The sequence below is a fragment of the Callorhinus ursinus genome, unplaced genomic scaffold, assembly GCF_003265705.2.
Source record: "Callorhinus ursinus isolate GAN/ISIS: 27379988/994484 unplaced genomic scaffold, GSC_fseal_2.0 scaffold50, whole genome shotgun sequence".
Lineage (NCBI taxonomy): Eukaryota > Metazoa > Chordata > Mammalia > Carnivora > Otariidae > Callorhinus > Callorhinus ursinus.
In genome coordinates this window covers 2,154,973-2,180,532 of record NW_027397112.1, presented here as the reverse complement: position 1 = coordinate 2,180,532, position 25,560 = coordinate 2,154,973, and positions in this window count along the sequence as shown.

Genomic DNA, 25,560 nt, shown 5'->3' with positions numbered 1-25,560 from the left:
AGCCCAGTTTGGGTAAAGACAGGATAATCCTCCATTGTATCCAAGAAGTGTCTTGTATCAAGCAAAGGTTAAAATACATAAGTAGCAAACAGGCTAATATCAAAAGATGGGACGAAACAGAAAGACAAAAAGAATTAGTTACAAAGGCAATAAGCTGAAACAAAACAAACACATGCCAAAAAAACCCAGGAGATACAGGGAAGGACTGCATGACAATTAAAATTACAATGGGGCGCCTGGGTGGCTCAGTCGTTAAGCATCTGCCTTCAGCTCAGGTCCTGATCCCAGGACCCTGGGATCAAGCCCCGCATCTGGCTCCCTGCTCGGCGGGAAGCCTGCTTCTCCCTCTCCCACTCCCTCTGCTTGTGTTTCCTCTCTCTCTGTCAAAAAAAAAATAAATAAAATCTTTAAAAAAAAATTACAATGGCAAAATCTTCATGGTAGATTTTTTTTAAGTTTTTATTTATTTATTTATTTGACAGAGAGAGACACGGCAAGAGGGGGAGTGGGAGAGGGAGAAGCAGGCTTCCTGCGGAGCAAGGAGCCCAACGCAAGCTCGATCCCAGGACCCTGGGATCATGACCTGAGCCAAAGGCAGCCGCTTAACGACTGAGCCACCCAGGCGCTCCCATGGTAGATTTTTATTTTTTTTTTAAGATTTTATTTATTTATTTATTTGAGAGAGAGAATGAGATAAAGAGAGAGAGAGCATGAGATCCAAGAGGGTCAGAGGGAGAAGCAGACTCCCTGCTGAGCAGGGAGCCCGATGCGGGACTCAATCCTGCGACTCCAGGATCATGACCTGAGCCGAAGGCAGTCGCTTAACCAACTGAGCCACGCAGGCGCCCCCCATGGTAGATTTTTAAAAGCAGTAATGGCATGCAAAAAGTTTCACTAACTTCAAGACAAACTTGATAAGCTCTTCCACAATAAAGAGGTAAAGGAAAAAGGACCAAAACTGTTGAGAAGACAGAGAAAACAGATGATAGATACGGAACATTAAAATCACAGTTATTTCCAAGGGTGGAAAAAATGCACAATTTCAATACTAGCAAGAAAAGGAGTAATCAAATCCATAGTTAAGGAAAATTTTCTGGAACTCAAAGCTAAACACCTTAAAATAGAGATTAAACAGATTCAATCTGTTTTGAATAATATTAATGGAAATAAATCCACAGATGGATAAATTCCAACAAAATTCTGAATTATGAAGAAAAATGTAATTTCACAAAAGATCCTGCTGATAGCAACCAAAACCTCGGATAAGATGCCTGAAAAGAAATAAGAATCCTCAAGAAGATGAATATTGCCAAACCAATCTTATGAGGAGTTGTCAAGTATCACAAAGAACCAACATTTCCACTTGTTCTTCTTGGATTATACAGATTAGTTATCACATTTCAGCAAACAGCCAATTCTCTATTTCCTTTCAATGCTACAGACTTGACATTGGGTCCATGACAAATCTCTCTCCAACAAGTCTGAGCTGATAACCAGTTAGATTAGCTGATGGCTAACCTTCAGATAATAGCTCTTCACTTCAGTTTTATTTTATTTGGATTTGGTTTTCATACATCAAAACATCATGGATCCAAAGTTTCCCTTGTGGGTCATAGGTCACAAGATCCAGGATGCAATGGTGGGATTTTCCTCAGACTGTTACGAATTAGCTGGAGACCACATGTTTAAGAGAAATAAAAACCAGAAAGGGCAGGAATTTCTATTTAGCTTCAGGCAGTGGAACACTGGATACTTTATGTACTATCCTCTATAAGAGCTATAGTTTGAAATACAGCCCAGTTTGGATAATGACTCTGTAAAGTTTCATTCTATCTGAGAGAGAGTTCAGAGTCTTCTGCATTGTTTTAGTAGGAGAAAGGAAGGAGACAATTAGATCAACCAAAAATCTGTAAGTAGAATTCATCACCAAAAGAAGAGATATGTATGTACACATTGTATGACAAGAGCTAGGGCAAGAGAAAACTGTAATGAAAAATATTAAACTTTACTGAAGATTGAATTATACTAAGAATGATGAAACACCATTGGATCTGGTGATTAGGAGGCCATTATTAACTATCTAAATGTGTAGATTTCAAACAAAGGAAGTGTTGGCACCTGGAGGTAAAGCTATTTTGCAAAAGTACCAGCTACAGACTTCTCTATTATGCAGTTTAATGCTAATAAATAGGTGAGAGATACAGCAGTAGCTTAAGGGACTATTGTAGTAAAAAGTTTAGGGGAAAAAAAAGGACTAAGAAAACATTTAGCATGTGGTACAGCTAAGAGAAGTCTTTGGAAAGAAAAAGTTTAAATAATGAAAAGTCTGAATGTGAATGAAACAAGGCAACAAGGCACCATATGATTAGTAAAGACATCAAAACAACAAATGAAGGGATGTGTTTTAGCAAGGAAAGAATATTTATTTTAAGATAGGGACAAAGTAAGAAAAGATAAACAAAGATACAGAACATGTTGAGAATAGAAGAGTTGAAGAATATTCCATCAAACTGGCCACAGACTTTTTGGCTTTCATTAACACTGAATATTAATCCATATGCTGAAATTGAAGAGCTATGGATTAGATAGCAACCTAAAGACATGAAAAATGAAAATTTAAACCATCACAGAATAGGGGTGCCTGGGTGGCTCAGTCGGTTAAGCATCCAACTCTTGATTTCGGCTCGGTGCTGACCTCGGGGTTGTGGGATCAAGACCCCTGTCAGGCTCTGTGCTCAGCTCTGAGTCTGCTTGTCTCTCTCCCTCTGCTCCTTCCCCCACCCCCCAACTCATGTTTTCTCTCTGTCTTCCTTTATCTCTTAAATATTTTTAAAAATTTTTTTAAAAATCATCATGGAATAAGTTGTCAACTAGAGATGAATAATGAGCACTTTACGACCTACCTGAAACTGCATAGAATTAATCTTCCTTGTATTGAATAACATGATTTCATTACATTATCCATGACAAACCACAAAAGCAGGAAGAAAGGGTGTGCAGTAGAAGCTGCCCATAGATATGGGATATGGGATCAATGAGGCAAATAAAAGGGAAATTTGTAAAGAAAGTTCTCATGGACTCCAAAGAGAGTCAGAATTTTCATGACATGATGGGCCTCATGATTCCATATGATAAAGGAGGTTCATGGAGCTGGAAGGAAGACATTCAGGGAAGACCTCAAGAGATTGGAAAGCATACTGGAAGCAGCAGGGACAGTCAGTGCCCACCAAATACCCCCAGTGCTCTGTGCATCTCTCAGCCTCCACCACAGCCTTTCAGGGCCAGGCGATAAGCTCAATTCAACAGACTTGAAGCAGAAATTAAATACATCTCTTACAGGAAGAGTCAGTGAAAAAGTCACTGTATCTCCTCCATCCTATTCTACCACTATTAGACCTTCAAAGCCATGCACTGAGCAGGATGACAATGTCACAAATTAAAGGAGCCTGGACCCCAGACGGAGACCCTGCTGATCCACATTGGATCTGTGTGAATGAGAAACTCCACAGAGATCTGTAGCGTTATGCTGCTGAGATTTAATTACTCTGAGGATAAATAGAATGCCCAGCATGAATGATGGCATGGAAATATGAATGTAAAGGAGGTCATGTTCTGAGAGGTGATTTTCACATTCTGAGAGCTTTTAAATGGGGCTGTTCTGACAATGATGAGATCTAAGATACAGCCACACTTGAGGATGGTTCATGGAGAGAAAAAAAACAGAGATCACTGGACCTATGGAAATAAAGGAACAATGACCCCAGAATGCCATAAAGGCAAGAAGTATTTTTTTCTTAAGATGTATTTATTTGAGAGAGAGAGAGAAAGTGCTTGTGCACAAGTAGGAGAAGCAGAGGGAGAAGGAGAGAGACTCTGAAGGTGCCTCCATGCTCAGTGTGGAGCCCAACACGGGGCTCGATCCCATGACCCCGAGATCATAACCTGAACTGAAACCAACAGTTGGATGCCTAACTGAATGCAACCACCCAGGTGCCCAAGGATGATTTTAATAGTTATAATTAAGAGCAAGATGGACCTGCTTACAAAGATACAGTGCTCAAGGTTGGAAGAATGCAGTACCAATAGTGGCAGAATTCTCAAAAAAAAAAAAAAAAAAGAGAAAGAAAGAAAGAAAGAAAGGTAGAACAATTGTCTGGAAGTTGCCTTGGAGCCTAAATCCACCAATCCCTAGTCCTGCCCAGTGAATTCAGTGGGAGAGGAAAGGACAGTAATGGACAGTAATGGAAGAAAGAAACAGAAGCATTAGTAGTCTTGGAAGCTTTTTAGCATTCTGATGTACACCAAAGATCTGTGTCACCAGTGTGTACAGATCATGACCCAGATGGGTCAAGGGTGACTCAGCAAGATAAGTGAGTTAATCCCAATGTCCAGGAAAGACCTACAGAGCTCTGAAAATTCACTATACTAATTGGCTCCCCTCCAGTGACCCATCTTTGCTTTTCTAAACTTAACTACTTAGGATACTAATTCGTATTCTCATCTCTATTTCTAGAGAAGGCCTTTTTACTTACCTTGTTGCAGCCCTAATTGTCTGAACTACCTGCCCATGTTTTGTGAATGTTTTAATGTTTTGTAACAAGTTAGCAGCACTCCAAAAAAAAAAAAAAAAAAAGAAAGAAAGAGAAAAGAAAAAGGAAAAAGGAAAAAAGAAAGTACACTCTCAAATAGCACATACAGTAATGTATTCCTACATTTCTCCCTCAATCAGAAACTATTCCTACATTGGGAAGGTCCCACTCACCCTAATGCAATTTAGTTAGCCAATAAACAAAGAAGAGAGCAGGCAAGACTAAATGTTTAAAACAGGAATCTTACCCCAAAGTCTGTAAACCATTTAAAATTGGCTCAGGGCTCTGGGAATTGGTTCTTCTCACCCCACCTCCAGTAAGAACTCCTATAGCTCTCGTCTGAGAGTTAAAAGGTCCCGTGGTCTAAAAACAGTTAAAAATAACTTGCCCCCCAAAACAGCACAGGTGATGATCACTAAAAAAAAAAATTATTGAATAAAAATATCTAAGATATAGTTGATGATCAATCTTCCTATTCCCCAAAGTAAACATAATTAATTAACAATAAATAAGGCACAAAGAACTGAGATTTCTCCTTGGAGATATAGCAAACCCACTGCTGTACCTCAGTCTCCCCGTGTATATTCTTTGATGCCTAGGGACCTGTTCTCTTGTTCTGGAATATCTTTCTCCATCCTGGTCATCTCTCTGGTTACTCCCCTGACTGAGGGAATTTTGGTAGCGTAAAGGATAAATGTTATAAACCCTGACAAAGTAAAAATACTATAGACCACAAAAATGGGGAGGCAGCAAAACAGTGGGACAAAGTATAAGAATATTAATCTCCTCATATTACATAGCACTTAATCTAATGATTAAGTTCAAAAAATGTTTTAAAGAGATACAGATTTTAACTCTGGAATATTTTCATCATCATTTTCTTTTCTCAATCTTACTTACACCAATGGTTCACAATCTTGAGTGCTCACTCTCACCTGAGAGCTTTCAGAAACACTAATACTTGAGTCCCATCCCTTGAGATTCTGATTTAATTGCTCTTAGGTCCTTTAGATTTTTAAAGGGTTTTCAGTTGATCCCAGTATGTAGTCAAGGTTGAAAACTTCTGCCTTACAGGAGTGTTCTAAGAACTCACCGCACTGGTATTTATGAAACATTTATCTGTAGCTTGGAAATTCATTCAGCTTTACTTCAGTTTTTCTACTACTAAATTCAAGGAAAATTAAAGGTAGTTCATGAAGATGGCTTCTACACAGTAAGATTCCTGCTTTCTTTGTAACTCTGTGTTATCCTTCCACCCAGCTCTGTGTGTGTCAGTAGAGAGAATTGTCAGGAGTATATGTGAAAGTTAATACTGGAGTTGAGAAAATTGGTTTTTGTCTGTTTTGACTTCTCTTTTGTTTGGAATTTGTATCATAAGCATGAGTCACATTTTTTAAAAACAATAAAATAATTACTCATAGGAATAAATTGTTTAAATAAAGTTTAATAAAATTAAAAGCAGTTAGGCAAATAATAATGTCAAATTAAAACTGGAGATTCCATGCATATTTCTAGTTCATAGGACAGCTGATTTAATTCTTGAAAGTGGAAATGGAAATCCGGGCCTGTCAGGACTTATTTTATGGCTATGGGCAAGTCTGTCTCTGTTAACCTTCCACTGGAGGGTGAGGGTGACAGGACAAATAGTAAGTTTAATCTGCCAGAGAATGAATAATGTTAATTTTCACATATATGGACAGAATATTTCAGAGTACTAATTACGCAGCAAAAACAGGGTTTCATAATTTCTACAAGACAGTCTAGAGAAGATGTGTCATCTGACTAGAGAAAGAAGGCTGTCGTTGTCTAGTTAATATTCAAGTTTGTTCTTGAAATAAATGATTTGTCCCTACTCCCCTTTCCCCGAGTTTAAATTTGGTTTACCCTTCTGGAAAAAAAAATAAATCCATCTCCCAGCACTGACCTATATAAATCAAAGTCAAATATACATACATACATACATACATATACACAGATATATTTACATATCCATGTATATTTACATATCCATATATATTTATTTACATTATGCCCAAGCAAATATATGGAGTTGCGAATAAAGAGAATATCCAGAGATATATGAGGGATACTGGTTCAGAGAGGACATACAGTGGAGAGATTATTTAACAAGCTAAAAATCAGAAGTTTCAATTTCAGTTCTACTGACATTTTGAGCCAAATAACTCTTCACTGTGGAGACTGTCCTGTGCATTACAGGATGCTGAGCAGCATTCCTGGCTTTAACCCACTAGATGCCAACAGCAACCTCTCCCACCCCCAAACACACAGTTGTGACAACCAAAAAAATGTCACAGACATCTTCAGGTGTCCCCTGGGGAGCAAAATTGCTAAATTTTAATTTAGCTAAATTCTAATATGAAAAATCTTAAAAGATACAGGGTGGTTGCTAGGGAGGTGGAAAGAATGGGAAAACTTAAAACAGACGTTCCAGAATCAAAGTACAGCTTGTGATGGGGTGCCTGGCTGGCTCAGTCAGTGGAGCATGCAACTCTTGATCTTGGGGTTTTGAGTTCAAGCCCCACACTGGGTATAGAGATTACTTTAAAAAAAAAACAACTTTTTTAATTAAAAAAAAAAGTACAGCTTGTGAGAAATTTAAGAAATTTTATTTAACTTTTTGTTTCTTATCTTTCACGTTTTGTCTCTTGTGATAAAGCTCTCAATACCCTATGACTAGTCATGTGGTATATGGTGAATATGTATATATACACACACAAAGAAAGAGACTAAATAGACATAAAATTGGTCAAAGATCATACCCAGCAAACTCTGAGAAACCATGTTGTGCAGACTTTCCAAGAGATGATAATCTCAAGATTTTACTCTCTCACTATTCCCTCTCAGGGAAGAGAATCTGCTATGACTTTGATTTTGAGGGATTAATTGAGCCTGGACTTCTAGCTATCTAGTCACCATTGTAATTCTCTCTCTGAGGGCTCTCCTATTCCTCTCGCACAGATGATGTAGAAGTGCTGCCTGAACCTCTTATCTGTCCACTTGAGACTGGTCTATCCACAGCCTATGTTCTCCTCTCTGTCCCCTCATATTTTCTGCAGTGAAGGGATTCAAGTTTGAACTTAGCAAGATCAAAGATATCCCTGAGATCACACTCTGCAATCCAATTTATTAGAGTATGGTGAGCTGGAATTCAGAAGTGAGCAGGGCCAACAGCGACATAGTACTTTTCCAGTCACTACTGTCCTTCACGCACATCCATAGATTAGAAAGCTTGTGCTGAATAGTGGCTGTGGTTTAGGATACAGTTCTGGTATACCTAAGACCCTTGCCAAAAGGCCATGTCAATACCATTGTTAAGAACCCCAAAGTTTTTGTTTAATCCCTAACACATGGCAAGGGTAATTGTTTTTAAAAACAATAGGATGAGACTATATTGACATATTTACTAAAAGAAACAAAAAACAAATACACACACACATACACAAATGTGGCATTGTTGAATGTGGTAATGTGTGCAAACCTTGAATACACTAGATTCTTTCCATGAGAAATCACATAATCAATTTTCATGGGAAGAAAGTGGCCAAAAAGCTCATTTTGGCATCATGTCACGCATCCTTCTTGGTGGGATCAGTTTGTGGAGCCAAAGAGCTCCCCCTGGAGTCAGAGTTGATGCAGCTTGACTTTGATGATGTAGACAAGCAAGCCAGATTCAAGACTAAACTTGCAGACAGTCTTTTTCAACAATAATTTGGGCAATGAAGGGACCAGGCACCTCCTCACAGACATTCAGCATTACTCATACCAGTAAGAAGAAAAAGGGTAAGCATGTCTGTGGGTAGTGAAGAATGTCCTCCAATTATCTGCTTACAGGGAACAGACACAAGGTGGAAGGCTGACAGGGAGTCTGATCTTTCTCCCAGTTCCCTCTTAACCTCTACTCTCACTCTGGTTTCTTTTGCTTCTTTTCCACAAAGACTAAGGTGAAGTTCTGGTTCATTAGGACCTCTTCTCACCTTTATTCTCTCAATTCCTATAGCTTGTAGGCTGTGACCACAAACACTACCAAGTGTCAAAGGAAACTACAAAGATGTATGAATGTTAACCCCTGGCAAACCAATTCAGCTGAAACATGTAATTATCTTTTTGTCAGACTCCAAAAATTGTTTCTAGTTTATTACACTTTCTTTACTCCTAATTTATTGCTATCAGTTTCAGGATGTGATTTTTTTTTTTTTTTTTTTTGCTTCTTCCTTTTGTTCTGTTGACTGCCAATCAGAGGGTGTAATGCAACTCTAAGAGACTGTACAATGTTCTGTCTAATTAAAACAACAGGATTCACACATTTCCTCCTTGCATAACAAATTAAAGGAATATAATGCTCTTAATTGCCCACGCTGGATTTTTTAAAGCCTTTTATTAATTAGAACCTGCAAATGGTGATATAATCAAGATCTGATCTTGCCATGAAGATGTATTTGTGAGACGTGACTCTGAGAATTTAAACTAAAGATACTCTCCAAACCCAAGACAGAGGTTATAGGAACAGAACCAAAAAGAATGCTAAAGTGAGGCCAAACTAGCAACAAGATACCTGAACAAGGAAAGCTGAAAAGGTGCAAATTCACTTCTTGGGTTGTCTTTCCAACAAACAAAACAAAACAAAAAACAAAACAAAAAAATCACCTAGGATTTTCCCTAATTCCTAAAAAGATAGTATTTTTCTGGAAAAACTTTAGGTGAATAACTCATGTCTTCATCAACAGAAAAATCAAGAAAAAGAAGGCGCAGTAAGAAAGACAAATGACATACAGATCTGTAGGGTAACTGAAGTTCCCAAGGCTTGTAGCTCTTCATACAGAGGAGGGGTACTTTCTGACTCCTCTGGAATTTAAGGTAGCTTTATGGGTTTCATAGCTCCTCTCTTTGTGTATCTTTCTTTTTCTGGAGTTATTGTGTGGACTTGGTCCAGAGATTAGAAGACACTTAAAACATGTGAAAGGACTATTGCAAATATAAGTCAGCAACTGGAGGAGAATGAAGGGTTAATGACTAACACATACCATCACTTTCAAGGGAAAGGAAAGGACTGGAGATCTGTGTATCAGAAGCAGCATCTCAGTGGCTATCATGCACAGAGCTAAATAGCCATGGAGTACTACACGTTTAAAAGCTGAGTCTCCTCTCACCAAAACACTAGCCAATAGGATCCAACAGTACATTAAAAGGATTATTCACCACGACCAAGTGGGATTTATCCCTGGGCTGCAAGGCTGGTTCAACATCCGCAAATCAATCAACGTGATACAATACATTAACAAAAGAAAGAACAAGAATCATATGATCCTCTCAATAGATGCAGAAAAAGCATTTGACAAAGTACAGCATCCTTTCTTGATCAAAACTCTTCAGAGTATAGGGATAGAGGGTACATACCTCAATATCATAAAAGCCATCTATGAAAAACCTACAGCGAATATCATTCTCAATGGGGAAAGGCTGAGAGCTTTTCCCCTAAGGTCAGGAACGCGGCAGGGATGTCCACTCTCACCACTGCTATTCAACATAGTATTAGAAGTCCTAGCCACAGCAATCAGACAACAACAAGAAATCAAAGGCATCCAAATCGGCAAAGAGGAAGTCAAGCTCTCACTCTTTGCAGATGATATGATACTCTATGTGGAAAACCCAAAAGACTCCACCCCAAAACTGCTAGAACTCATACAGGAATTCAGTCAGGTAGCAGGCTATAAAATCAATGCACAGAAATCAGTGGCATTCCTATACACCAACAACAAGACAGAAGAGAGACAAATCAAGGAGTCGATCCCATTCACAATTGCACCCAAAACCATAAGATACCTAGCAATAAATTTAACCAAAGAGGCAAAGGATCTGTACTCAGAAAACTATGAAATACTCAGGAAAGAAATAGAAGAAGACACAAAGAAATGGAAAAACGTTCCATGCTCATGGATTGGGAGAACCAACATTGTCAAGATGTCAATGCTACCTAGAGCAATCTACACATTCAATGCAATCCCCATCAAAATACCATCCACTTTTTTCAAAGAAACGGAACAAATCATCCTAAAATTTGTATGGAACCAGAAGAGACCCCGAATAGCCAGAGGAATATTGAAACAGAAAAGCAAAGCTGGCGGCATCACAATTCCGGACTTCCAGCTCTATTACAAAGCTGTCATCATCAAGACAGTATGGTACTGGCACAAAAACAGACACATAGATCAGTGGAACAGAATAGAGAGCCCAGAAATGGACCCTCAACTCTATGGTCAACTTACCTTTGACAAAGCAGGAAAGAATGTCCAATGGCAAAAAGACAGTCTCTTCAACAAATGGTGTTGGGAAAATTGGACAGCCACATGCAGAAGAATGAAACTGGACCATTTCCTTACACCACACACAAAAATAGACTCCAAATGGCTGAAAGACCTAAACGTGAGACAGGAGTCCATCAAAATCCTAAAGGAGAACGCAGGTAGCAACCTCTTCAACCTCAGCCGCAGCAACTTCTTCCTAGAAACATCGCCAAAGGCACGGGAAGCCAGGGCAAAAATGAACTATTGGGATTTCATCAAGATAAAAAGCTTTTGCACAGCAAAAGAAACAGTCCACAAAACCAAAACACAACCGACAGAATGGGAGAACATATTTGCAAATGACATATCAGATAAAGGGCTAGTATCCAAAATCTATAAAGAACTTATCAAACTCAACATCCAAAGAACAAGTAATCCAATCAAGAAATGGGCAGAAAACATGAACAGACATTTTTTTCCAAAGAAGACATCCAAATGGCCAACAGGCACATGAAAAAGTGCTCAACATCACTCGGCATCAGGGAAATCCAAATCAAAACCTCAATGAGATACCACCTCACACCCGTCAGAATGGCTAAAATTAACAAGTCAGGGAACGACAGATGTTGGCGGGGATGTGGAGAAAGGGGAACCCTCCTACACTGTTGGTGGGAATGCAAGCTGGTGCAACCCCTCTGGAAAACAGTATGGCGGTTCCTCAAACAGTTGAAATTAGAGCTACCATTCGATCCAGCAATTGCACTACTGGGTATTTACCCCAAAGATACAAATGTAGGGACCCGAAGGGGTACGGGCACCCCAATGTTTATAGCAGCAATGTCCACAATAGCCAAACTGTGGAAAGAGCCAAGATGTCCATCGACAGATGAATGGATAAAGAAGATGTGGTATATACACACAATGGAATATTATGCAGCCATCAAAAGGAATGAGATCTTGCCATTTGCAACGACATGGATGGAACTGGAGGGTGTTATGCTGAGTGAAATAAGTCAATCAGAGAAAGACATGTGTCATATGACCTCACTGATATGAGGAAATCTTAATCTCAGGAACAAACTGAGTGTTACTGGAGCGGTTGGGGGTGGGAGGGATGGGGTGGCTGGGTGATAGACATTGGGGAGGGTATGTGCTACGGTGAGCGCTGTGAATTGTGCAAGACTGTTGAATCACAGATCTGTACTTCTGAAACAAATAACGCAACATATTTTAAGAAAAAGGAAAAAGAAGAAGATAGCAGGAGAGGAAGACTGAAGGGGAGTAAGTCAGAGGGGGAGACGAACCAGGAGAGATGATGGACTCTGAAAAACAAACTGAGGGTTCTAGAGGGGAGGAGGGTAGGGGGATGGGTTAGCCTGGTGATGGGTATTAAAGAGGGCACATTCTGCATGGAGCACTGGGTGTTGTGAACAAACAATGAATCATGGAACACTACCCCAAAACAAATGATGTAATATATGGTGATTAACATAACAATAAAAAATTTTTTTTAAAAAGCTGAGTCTCCTTTTAATATGCTGAATGCCTCTAATGTTAAAGTATCCATTTCTCTCAACACAATTCACATACTTTATGCCTGAACATATAAATGTGATAAGGCTTATATATAAAACACCCAGGATTCAGTGCCCCACATGGATGAGAGGATCCTGATATGATACAGGGCCCACTGTTCCTGTGTTAAATAAAGAAATCACCTTGAGGACTAAACATCAACCTTTATGACTGACCAAGGTAAACGGAAGACCATGCATTTGTCTCCTAGTTTCTTATTTTGTATCTGTATGGTTCCTTTGTAATAAACATGGTAAATAAGAAAATGACCATGGTAAATAAGAAAATGTCCACTTCATTTATTTGAAGAAAATTATAAGGGAAGACAGACTTGACAGAGTTGACATTCAAATGCACATGAGTCTACAATAGAAGGTAGAGCTCTGATATGCTCAGTCTGCTGTTGTTCCCTTTTCCCTAACAGAAATTTCCACACCATCAGAGAGATACATGGTACCTCTGGGTAACAGTCCTCATCTTGCATTTTAGTGTAATTGCTAATGAAAAATAATCATTCGTGGACACTGAGACTGGTTATGTGAAACAGAAGTAGGCAATGGCCAAGGATACTTAGCAAAATCCTTGACCTGGACTTCCTTCTGAAATTTGAATAGGAATTGTTGATTCTGAAATTCACCCATGTCAAAGCTGATTAAGTATCTTTCTTTAAGACTATTGCCTCTGGGGCGCCTGGGGTGGCTCAGCTGGTTAAGCGACTGCCTTGGGCTCGGGTCATGATCCTGGAGTCCCGGGATCGAATCCCGCATCGGGCTCCCTGCTCAGCGGGGAGTCTGCTTCTCCCTCTGACCCTCTTCCCTCTCGTGCTCTCTGTCTCTCATTCTCTCTCTCTCAAATAAATAAAATCTTTAAAAAATAAAAAGACTATTGCCTCTGGGTCTGGTGCTGGAGCTTGAAATTGGGTGGGTAATTGGGACAGGACAATGGGTGTAAATCCGGGAAGATCAAGGTCAGATGAGAAACCAGAAGCATGAACTGGGACCTCATGAGGACTGCAACCCGGGTCAGTTCTTGCTGCCTCTGACCTTGGTGCTGAGGCTAGCCTGTAAAAGTCAGGGCCCTTCATTACAGAGCTAAACACATAATCCTGGTGTAGGAGTTGGGATGGTCTAGGAGTTGGAGAAGCTGAAGGAGGATCTAGGGAAAGGTAGAGTAGTTTCAGGTCCCTCTGATGCTTCACACCAATAAGACAAGTCGGCAAGTTAGCAACAACATATATGAACTACAGAATAGGGCTGCTTCCTTTCCACCTTCCAAATCTTCCAAGAATCTCCCTTGTGGTCCACTCCAACCAGAAGCATACAAGAACATAGGGTTGCCAGATAAAATACACCCAGTTAAATTCAAATTTCAGATAAACAAATTTGGTATGTCTCAAATGTTCATATTAGATAGATATGACTGATTGATCATACAAAATTAAAATGTAACTGAGTGTCCTATATTTTTATTTGCTTAATCTGGCTACCCTAAAAGAGACGGAATTCTGGGAAATGTAGTTCAACCTAGCCAAGGTGATACATTACAAACACATTATATCATGTATTAGGAGATTTATAAACTAAGATTATACTGGCCATGGGTGCTCTCAACTCTGGATCATTTAGCTCTGCCAGGAATGTAAGGTAGAATATGACAAAACATGTCTGGCTATGTCTCTTTTCAAAGGAGATGTGGATACATAGTCACAGTAAACATAAGTCACTTGCCCAGTAAAAGTTCTCATATTTCAGAAAGCTTTCCCCTTGAAAGACTGATCTTCACCCAGAGAACACAAAATTACCAGCGAGGCTTTTTCAAAAGTGTAGATGTCTGGGCCTGACCCCTAAGACCTAATGAATGAGAATCTTTAGGGTTGAGAATAAAGCCTGTGTCGTTGTTGTTGTTGTTTTCCCAAGACTACAATAGGTTGTCTCAATGTGTACTCTTAATTAAGAACCCCTGCCTTAGAGGAATAACTGAAAGTACATACATGGTGGAATCTTAATAGTTCATACTAGCTTGCTACATTACATATTTTCCCCAAGCCCCACAGAAAATTCCTGATAACACCAACATTAAATACAACTGATTAGGCATTTAAAACGTCCTACCTGTGCATTGTGCCTCTGACTGCAAAACCCGGTAAGACTGGGTTTTTTGGCTGATGTGTCTAATCATTTACCACTTACACTCTGGCACACTGGGCATATCTCTGCCATCACCTTTATCACTGCATGGCTCCTTAAAGCTGGAAGCCATGCAGGACTTTTTTCTGCCTCTCTGACAGCACACAGAAGTCATGTGACACATCAGAAGTACTCATTATACATTGAATGAATCAAAAATGTATGTCATTCCTCTCTTGCTCCTTATTTTGGTCTTTTGTTAGTCTTTATTCAGAAATCAGAAAATAATACTGCATGCCCATTATAAGCCAAGATCTGTTGTAAATTCTTTATTACTAACTAAATCTCCAAAACATTTTTATGAGATATATGGCTGACAAAACAGACACAAAGATTAAAGTGCTGGCTCTTCATCACATGGCTAACAGTGAAGGATTTGGGACTGAGTCCAGATGCCTCCTCTGACCTTCTAGGCTGAAGTGGTTCCCTGGAGAGCTCTACACAGGACAGCGTTGCATTAGGTCACATTCTTAAGTCTTCAGTAAGAGTGAATCTATTAGAATAAAACCTGAAACCATTATTACATTCAACTTTCTCCCCCTGCATGTACACCATTCTCCCAGGAAAGTATGCCCTCTGTAGTGGAACAAGGAAAAAGGTCTAAAAATTCACATCTCATAGAGTGAGTCATAAATCAAATATTTGGCTCCTGTAGTCCAATTGCATCAATGTACAGAAAGATAACAAGATTCATCTGAGATCACATGGTCAGAGGGAGGCAGATCTGGAATTAGGACCCATCGGTTCTAATTTGCAGTCAGGTGCTTGTCACCCTTTATTCACAACCTTCACTGAGGTTGGCAACCCCTCCATGTGATGTCTTGGTCACAGTTTAGCTTAAGAACACACAAGGCAGAATGCCACACCACCTCAAAATGAGCACCCTCCCTCAAGGTGCCTTTCCCTTCTTCCCTGAAATGACTCTCTTTTAGCTCTCTAGTTTAAAACCTACAGTCTCAGAGGGTAAGGATACAAGTACCCCAACCATCAGACTGAACAAGACTGATACAAAGAGGAAACTTCCAGGAATAGGGTGCAGGAGGCCCCCCACATCACGCTCCTCCCTTTGGGTAAACCAGAGGAGCAGCTTCTGTAATCTTCCCTAGGGACACCAACATGGTGCCCCTGGCCTAACACACATAATTAGGGAACTTCACAAGACAGGAACTTCAGGCCATCCCAGACCCCAGGAATCAAGACATATTCAGTGCTTTTGACCTTCCTTACTAATAACTGCTGTCCCCTCCTTTTATTCAAAAAAGCAATAACTGCACAAAGACAAGTTCAGAGACGGGAACTGCAAAATAGAAAACATAGACATAAAAACCAAACAGTGAGATGGGAAAGGGACAGAGGCTATTTAAGGAGATAAGCAAAAGGATTCATGATTCCCTGCAATAAATAAAAGAACATTAAACACATACATGCCCTTTAAAGAGCTAAAATGATCAGAATCATTTATTTTCTCAGTGTTATTTAGCCAGGTCGGAAAACAAAACCCTGAAATTAATGCCAAGATAACAGAGATGGGAGTAGAACTTTCCCCTCTAATAATTATCTTGCTATCTGTCCATCTTAGGTCAACAAACATTCTATGATTGACAGGTTAAAATGTTTAGGTTAGTCTGAGCTCACATAAACCATTTTAAGTTTTCTAGGACAGGAGAATGTTATAAAACAAACATATAATATACCCTCCATCTTCCTACTTTCAAATCTTCTCACCTGCCCTCCTGTCTTTTGAGGGAGTATGTCCACAAAGCATCTCAGTCATTACCAAGGTTATCATCACACTGGTGAGCACAAGTCATGATGGGACCTAACAAAATACTGCATTTTCCTAAATAAAAGGAGAGGAAGTGCCCAAGGAAACCTAGTTGGCTTCCATGTATAGGACAGAAGAAAAAATAAGTGAATTCAAAAAGCTATCACTGTTACTCCTTTGAACGCTCTTACAAATTCTGGGTCTCCCAGATGCCTTGACCCTTTGTTGTAGAGAATCAGGGTAATGGATGAGGAGATAATTGAGAGGAACCCAGACCTGCTGCTTAATTCACAGCGGGAAGAGGAAAGAATCACTTGTAAAAAAAAGAACAGACTCCATCTGGAAGGTCACAGGAAGACAGAGGGGGAAAAAAAGAAGAGCTTTAGAGAGATTTCTTTTGGAAAAGTGAGAGGGAATTTGGTTGGTGAGCAGGGAGTATCTGTGAGGTGAAGAGTGGAACATTTTAGAAAAGCCTGGTGTGTGCAGTAAGTGGAATAAAAATATACCTGTTTTTTATGGATATCAGTAAAGTCAAAAATGTCTTTCCAATGAACATCAGTTTTGGACTGGTGTTTATTTGAATGGGGCACTGTGTGGAAACAGAACAGGAGGCACCCAGATTTGTGTGGATTACAGATATTTTATGGTCTGCTTCAAATGTTCCCTTAGCTTATCGTGTGTGCCCCCCTTGCCCTCAATGACACCCTTTTGTGAAGAAAAAAAAAATTCATTGTGAGGATGATTACAAGTAGACAGCATGAAGACTCCAATCGCAAATAACTTAAAATCCCAAGCGTTATATGATAGAAAAATGTTGGTATAGCAAGTAAAAAACTCAGGTCCTAGAATATACAGCTACTGGAAAATGTGAAGTAACATCCATTTATTCATTAAGGAAATAGACTTCACGTGCCCTCTATTCATCTGGCCCTCCACTATGAAATGTGATTACAGCACTGAACAAAAGAGACAAAAGTTCTTTGTTTGTGGAGCTGTCTAGTAGGGAGAGATATGCCCTCCATACACAAGTATATTATATAGAATGCCATTTGGGGTAAGCGATATAAAAAATATAGTAAATCAACAAAGGGGTTCAAGAACTGTCAAGGGTAAGGATAGTGTTCATAATTTAAGTAGGACAGTCAAGACCTCATTAATTTGAAGGAGTTGAGGGTATGAGCCATGTGAGTATCTGGATGGAAAACATTCTAGGCAGGAAACAAGTGCAAAGACCCTGAGGCAGGAGCCTGACAGGCATTACTGAGGAACCTACAATTTATAGAGATTTTATAATATTCAGAGTTTTATTTCTTCATGTAGTCCCAAATGGGATAAGAAGGTCAACTTCATAGAACTTTTGTGAAATGATTACAAATAATCTATAAAAAGTGCTTGGCTGGGACACCTGGGTGGCTCAGTCAGTTAAGGTTAAGCGTCCGCCTTTGGCTCAGGTCGTGATCCCGGGGTTTTGGGATCCAGCCCCGCATTGGGCTCCTTGCTCAGTGGGGAGCCTGCTTCTCCCTCCCTCTGCCTATCTCTCCCCGCCCTGCTTGTGTTCTCTCTCCCTCTCTCTCTCTGACAAAAAAATAAAATGTTAAAAAAAAAAAAAGTGCTTGGCTCTTTAGTAAATAATTAATATGAGTAATTAAATAACATTCTTCTTGCCATAGTGCTGCCTTGTAAAGTCAGATCACAGGAGAACAGGCTATAGGGTAGTCTAGCCTAGTGGCAAAAAATAATGGATCCAAATTCAAATCCCAATTCCATTATTTACAAGATGCATAAACTTGGATAAATTACTCAACATCTCCAGGTCTCTGCTTCACAATTGTAAAACTGACATAATATCTGTCTTTCAGTGGTGATGTGAGGGTTAAATAAAACACTGAAAATAATGAAAAACGGTAATAATAGCTAACATGTATACAGTACTCATCACCTGCCAGGCACAATGTAAAGTTGTTTCCCTGCACCAGTTCATTCCATCTTCATAAGACTAGGAAGTCATACCATTTAACTCATTTTACAGATGAAGAGACTAAGGACTAAAGTGCCCATGTGTCCATAAGTAGTAAATTGTGGAGTCAGGATACGAATCCAGCAATCTGAAGACAGAGTCTGAGTTGCTGGCTACCATACTCTCTTTTTTTTTAAAGATTTATTTATTTATTTTGAGAGAGAGAGAGAGCATGCGCATGCCTATGGGTGCATGTGAGGGGGGGAGGGGCAGAGGGAGAGCATCTTTAAGCCGACTCCCTGCTGAGGGCAGAGCCCTAGCAATTCTCTGGGCTCAATCCCAGGACCCATGAGATCATGACCCCAGCAGAAACCAAGAGTGAGACTGAACCACCCAGGCGCCCCTTTGGCTACCATATTCTAAATCCCCTCATGCTATGCCTGGCACCTAATTCATGCTCAGTAAGTGGCAGATGTTACTGTTGTTGATGTTATTATTACCATCATCATCATCATGCCATTTAGAAGAAGCAATTCCTTTGGAAGGGGACAAAGCACAAATTTAAAATAATACTGCTGGCAGCGTTAGAGACAAATGTACCCAACACCAGCAATAAACAATAAAAAGATGTGCCATCCAGACCCCCGGTTTGTAACAGTTAAGGGAATGAATCACAGATGTGTCATGGGCTAAAAACCCGGGAAGACACACAGCTTTACTCTAGTCCCAGATATTCTAAACCTGGGAACTCCAAGTCTTGGAAAAATGCATTGTGAGTTTTCTTTCAATGTGGCTTAAGTCTTGTTTTTCTCAACACCCCCAGGAGACATGTATATGCATGGTATTGTTAGATGGCCCAGACTTCCTCCCTAGAATGGAGAATAAAAGTAAGCAGCCCCCCCCAACACACACACACATACACACATATCATGTGCTTGCTGCCTGTCTTCCTTTCCATTGTTCAAGTAAGTTTGTACAGATGGCTTTTTTTTTAAGATTTTTATTCATTTATTTGAGAGAGAGAGAGCACACAGAGGGAGAGGGAGAAGCAGACTCCCCACTGAGCAGGAAGCCGAACTCAGGGCTCAATCCCAGGGCCCCAAGATCATGACCTGAGCGGAAGGCAGACACTTAACTGACTGAGCCACCCAGGCGCCTGGTGTACAGGTGGTTTTCTGAACTGACTTCTTTTTAAATAACTCACACTACAAAGTTGGTTCTTCTCTTCTCCTGCCAACCCTAACTAGAACTGCCTCTGTGTGCTTTCTTAGTAACTTTTATCCCAAGTAGATCTTCCTATGTAACACACACACACACACACACACACACACACACACACACACACACACTTATATAAGTTTATTCTGGTAAACTGCTACTCCTGCAGGGGATCAAGAACCCATATTTTGAGCTTTATACAAAAGTATCATCCTATTACTTACAAAATCTTCAGTTTCTCCAAAAGGAAGAGAATAAGAGACTCTTCCTGTAGGCAAAATTTATTTTGTGGCAAAGCTTTATAAGTAACTGTTGTGCCATATAATGAATTTCCTAAGAAAAATCTTTGTGGGGAATAGTATTAGAAGAAAGGGTTTTGCAATTGGATGGAACAAAATATTATAGGTGGATACTCATGGCTCTTGGGATTTTTTTTTTTTTTTTACTACCTGGAAAGATCCCCAGAAATGCTGGGCCCATTTTATAATGGGTTTCCCAGTCTCACTGGGCCAATAAAGATTCAGCCAGTACTTATCAGCATATTTACTGGCACAGGCATGTTCCCAGCCCCAGGCAGTTATCTGTGAAGACACCCAAGTTCCAGTCAGGAGTCCAGCGCAGAGTTATCTCCCATTCTCTAATGCCATTCCCCACCCCCTCTTATAGTCAAATCCAGATATCCTTGTTTAAAACAAAACATGGCAGCATGGGTGGCTCAGTTGGTTAAGTGTCCAACTCTTGATTTCAGTTCAGGTCATGATCTCAGGGTCGTGAGATCGAGCCCCTTCAACGGGCTCCACACTTAGCTCGAAGTTTGCTTGAGATTTCTCTCTCTCCCCCTGCTCCTCCCCCTACTGGCACTTGCTATAAATCAATCAATCAATCAATCAATAAAATCTTTAAAACAAACAAGTCTCTTCTTACAACCAGAAAGCAAGTCTTTTATTTTCACCTTAGCTTCAAGTATCTCTGTGCCCCATGTTCTTAATCAGCAGGAGAACCAAGATATAAAGGCTTCCCAAGTCTAGTATAAACCCAAAGCATTTTAGGGCTGAACAGACCTTAGGAGTGAACAGTACAGATGTCTCACTGGACTCAGGCACAGTATGCTGTTTTAAGCAGCTGCTCAGAATCACTGAACACCCAGTCCTGAGGAGGGGATCTCTGGGGCTCCCTCCTTCATAGGCAGATACTGACGTTTATTTCATTTCAGTCTCCCTACTCCTTCCTCCCACCCGACCTTTGCAAGTTTTTGTGAGCAAGTTAATAAAGAGTTAACCAGTTATCAAAGCTAATGCAGTGAGGGCTCTTCAATGTAGGAGTTTTATTCAAATAAGATTTTCTTTCTCCAAAGTGGAGTTTCTGCCAAACTTCCCTTTTCCCTTCATTTCCATCCTACTTCAGGAAGGTGAGAAATGGAAGGAAAAGTAGTAGCAAAGTATTTAACAGTGTCTGGAGTCAAGACACATTGCCCCTTCATTGTCCCGAGGCTTTCTAAATGGAGTTAGTGAGGCTGCCCGGAATGTGTTCGTCTTCTTTATGAGTGCGCCGAGCAAGCAGTGAGCTGTGGTTTTCTTAGCCAGGCCAAGGCAAGCAAGCTGGATGGCGCTGGCAGTGCTGAAAGGGCCCGGGTCGCTTCATGGTGTGCAATGCATCAGGAACTCAGGAAGGTACTGACTCACGCTCGGGACATATTAAAATGTACAAGCAATCTCTGTTGTGATTTTCATTTCCAATTTGTTAACATGCCTATGTCTGTAACTCATGTGAGATCGGGATATTCAGGTGAATGCTAACCTATGACAAATAATTTTGATAAAGTCTTATGTTTAGAGTCAATCCTACTTGTAAGCTCCTTTCTCGTTTGGAGGAATATTCTTCCAGAAAAATATCTGTTTATTTTTCTCTCTCCTACATTTTTGTTTTGCTGCTACCGTGATACCGCATATTGTGTGTATGTGTATGTGTGTGAGAGAGTGAGTGTTAAAAGGAAGCACAGTCTAATATATATGGTGCAAGGCACAGAGCTAGAGACTCGGTGTCGATGGTCAATTTTATGTGTCAACTTGCGAGGTCCATAGGGGACTCAGATATTTAGTCAACACTATTCTGGGTGTGTCTCTGAGGTTGTTTTTGGATGAGATCAACATTTAAATTGGTAGACTGTACAACACAGATTATTCTACTCGTGGGTCTCATCCAGTCAGAGGAGGGCCTGAAGAGAACAAAGCTAGCCCTTCCATGAGTAAGAGCGAACTTCTGCCTGACTAGTTGAGCTGAGATATCATTTCATTCCGGCCTTTAGACTCAGCTGAAATACTGGCTCATCTTGGATCGCTAGCCTGTGAGCATTCAGACTAGAACACCATTGGCTCTCCCGGACCTCCAGCTTACCAGATGCAGATCTTGGGACTCATACGCCTCCATAACCTCATGAACTAATTCCAAACAATTCTAGTATATACACATATTGGCTCATGTTTCTCTCGAGAACTCTGGCTAGTACACTTAGGTTCTAGTCAAGTAACTGCAGGATCATGGGTGATTCAGTGAACTCTCTCAAGCTCCTTTTCCCCTTCTGTTCCATGAGGGGAAAAATTATCAAATGCCTATCAATACTAATGAAAATGATTAAAAAAAAATAAATGGCAAGGAGATCCTGCAAGTATACACCATACATACACCCATCACTCAGAAAATCAGTCTTATAGTTTCATCTAGCAGAAACTACCAATCTTTCAGCTCTGACTGAAAATAGAGGACTTACCACTCCATCATTAACAATGTAGATCTGTTTGCTGGCTTTAGCCATTGAAATCTTTCTTATTCCTTCTAAAAACTAGTCCCTTTGACGGAAGAGATGGGAAGGTCATTCATAAACATATTCTGACAGCAAGTAAAACACAGGTGCTTAGCATAAAATAATTGAATGTAGAGCTGTCTCCATTCAGAGAAAAATGGGACCTAAGATATTTCTGGAGGACAGACCCTCTTTTTAATGTTGCACTCCCAACTCTCAAATGATTACAAAAAGGGCCACAATTTTCCACTGTAAGTAGTCTCCATTAACTTGTTTAAATTTCTGGTGGAGATAAAATTAAGCTCAACATTTTGAATACCATTTACATTAGATTTGACTTATACAACTACACATCCAGCCATATCATCCCCTAATGCAATACCTGGTACAGTTAATAATTTCCCATTTAATAACTATTTGTGTGAGTGAGTAGCTGGAGAGCAATATTGTGTGTTTGTGGAGAGTATAGACTTTGAGTCAAATGGACTGGGGTCTTTCCCTCAGAAATTGCTTAGTATATGACATTGAGAAAATTACTCAAACTCTTCAAGACTCAGTCTTATTATCTACCAAATGGTCAGTAACAGTAGTGAGCCTTAAGGAATCAATGTACTGCCTGCTGTGCACTTAGCAATATGCTTGGCAACACATAATAAGGCTTCAACAAATATTAGCACTAGGATTATTAGGATGACAATCTATAAATTGATCAGAGGTTACACTGTTCTAGATTCTACCTACATTTCTACTGAAAGAGAAGACTAACTCCCTCCTCAAATTGGTGTTCTTTCTTTTCCAAGCAAAGGAATGAGAAGAGAAGGGAAGGAACGAGAAAATATTGGGGGGGGGGGGAAGCTAGAAGCTACATCTTTAGATAGAAATATTAGCAGCTCACTTGCTTGTTTTTTTTAAAACTAAACATAACTATTCAACAAAAAAGCAGAAGTTTCCATTATGAGACTATGCTTTATTTTCTGAGTGCTAATCTTCCCCATGATTGCTCTTTCCTGACTCAGAGTTTACTGCCATTTCCCAAATAGGTTCCCAGAAGAGCATTCTAAAAATTACATTTTATCATGTTCCTCCTCTGCTCAAAATCCCCTGATGGCTTCACAACCAATTTAAAGTAAACCCCAAAGTCTCTGGCTTCCTCACTGTGCCCCCAGCAGGCCGTGAGGCTGGCTGTTCCCTTTGCCGAATATTCTTCCCCTAGAAGATCATATGCCTCTCTCTCACCTCCCTCTCATGTCTCTGCTCAAATGTTCCTTTATCAGAAACATCTTCCTGAGCCTGACCCCCCATCAGCCTCTATCCTATTCTCCAGTATCATATTTTACCATTGCTCTTATTGCCACTCTATGTGTGGAACATGTTTACTTGGTTCTGTATGTCATTATTTCTTGTCCCTCCTCCCACCCAATGCCCCTAGAATGTCAGCTCTGTGAGAGCAGAGACAGCACAGTTAACTGCTGTTCCATATAAAGTCTCAACAAATGACTGCTGCATAATTAGCACTCAAACATATTGCTGAATATATAAATGAATGCGATTAAGGAAAAAAAGACGGAGGGATGTAGACAGGGTGGGAGGAAAGTGAGAGAGAGGAAAAGTCATTCACAACTAGAGGATCAGCTTACTGAAAAGGATTTCACCTGGTAAAATATACTGGCCATTTTGTCTTAAAATGAAGAAAAAAATAATCACAATGAACTTGAGAACAGTCAGGGTGTCTAATGAAATGGGTAGAAGAAAAAAAGAGAAGAAATGATAATGAATTCTGAATGATAATACATTCTGTCTTAGCTCCTTCTTTGCTTTGATTTCGAGATGGGAGGTAACAATGTGCTAGGAGTCCAAAACTTATCATAATATCATGAAATAATGTTCCAGACAGCAACTCAGGTTTTCTTATCCTAGAGATAATATGAGAAGATGGAAGAGATGAATGAGAAAGGCTGGATTTTCCATTTCCTTATAGATTTAAATAACTTTAACTTTTCTAGTACATACTCTATGCTAGGTACAATGCTAAGTGATTGCATATACATTCCTTCATTTGATTTTCACAATGACACTCTGAAAAAGATATTATAATAACTATTTACTATTGAAGAAACTGAAGCTCAGAGGAATAAGTGATTTATCTCAAGGTCGCACTGCTGTTTAAATGGCAGAGTGTTTGGGCCAGGCCCATAGCTTTTCCTGCTACTTCCTGCTGCTTCAAATGGATATAGCATATGTTACTTCTTAGACACCATGTCCAAGAGCCCTAGACATTGACAAACAAATTGCAAGGTTGCCAACCCCCTGGAAGCTTACAAGAGACAAAATATAAAGGCAAATTCTTCTACATTATAGCATCCTCTAAAGAAACAAGCAACCAACCAAACAAACCAAAAAGTCTATTGGCTACTTTGAGGGTCTTCTCAGCCTTTAGGCCAGATCAGAATTCCTCTAATTGGCCACTTCCTCTCCATTCTCTCAAGAGTTCCAAATTGGATTAATATCTTATCTGATCTGTAAGCGCTTTTCCGTCTTTGTGAGCAAACTTATCCGGGTTTTCCCAGCTTAAAGGCTGCCAATCTCTTGGTGAAGTCAAAGTAGTAATTTTCTTATTCTCTTACTAGCTCCACTGGGTTAATTCAGATTAGGAAAAATTACCACCTTGTTTTTAAAGAACTCTGATTTCACAGGGGCCATTGTTAAGCTAGTTTCAGAAGTTCTGTCCTCTGAGGTCATGAAATACAGTAGCTACAGAGGTAGAAGCTATGGATTAGAGGAGAAAAATGAGATGTCCCTCCTCTTCCTCCTCATTAATATCTCCAAAGATCTAGGAGCCCTTGTCAAAAATGTGAGTGAGCCTTCACATGGGTTTTCAAATCAGGTTCAATGTTTGCTTAAGTTATATGGCAATCTTATCAGTTTGACTTCATACACCCATTGGAGTTCAGCTTGATTTCAGGTTTCTAAAGTTGACTTGGTAATTTCTAATAGATGTCAAATATTACAAAGGTTCAGATGTGGAGCCAAACATATTCGGGCTGCAAGTTTTTGGAAAGCTGGAACTGACTCTCTTGAGAGCTTTCCAGTAGGGATGGGCTAGTGCTTCTTTGCCAAGTTTAGAACAGAATCCAAATCTAAGAGGTTTAGAACTCAGGCTTGGCTGGA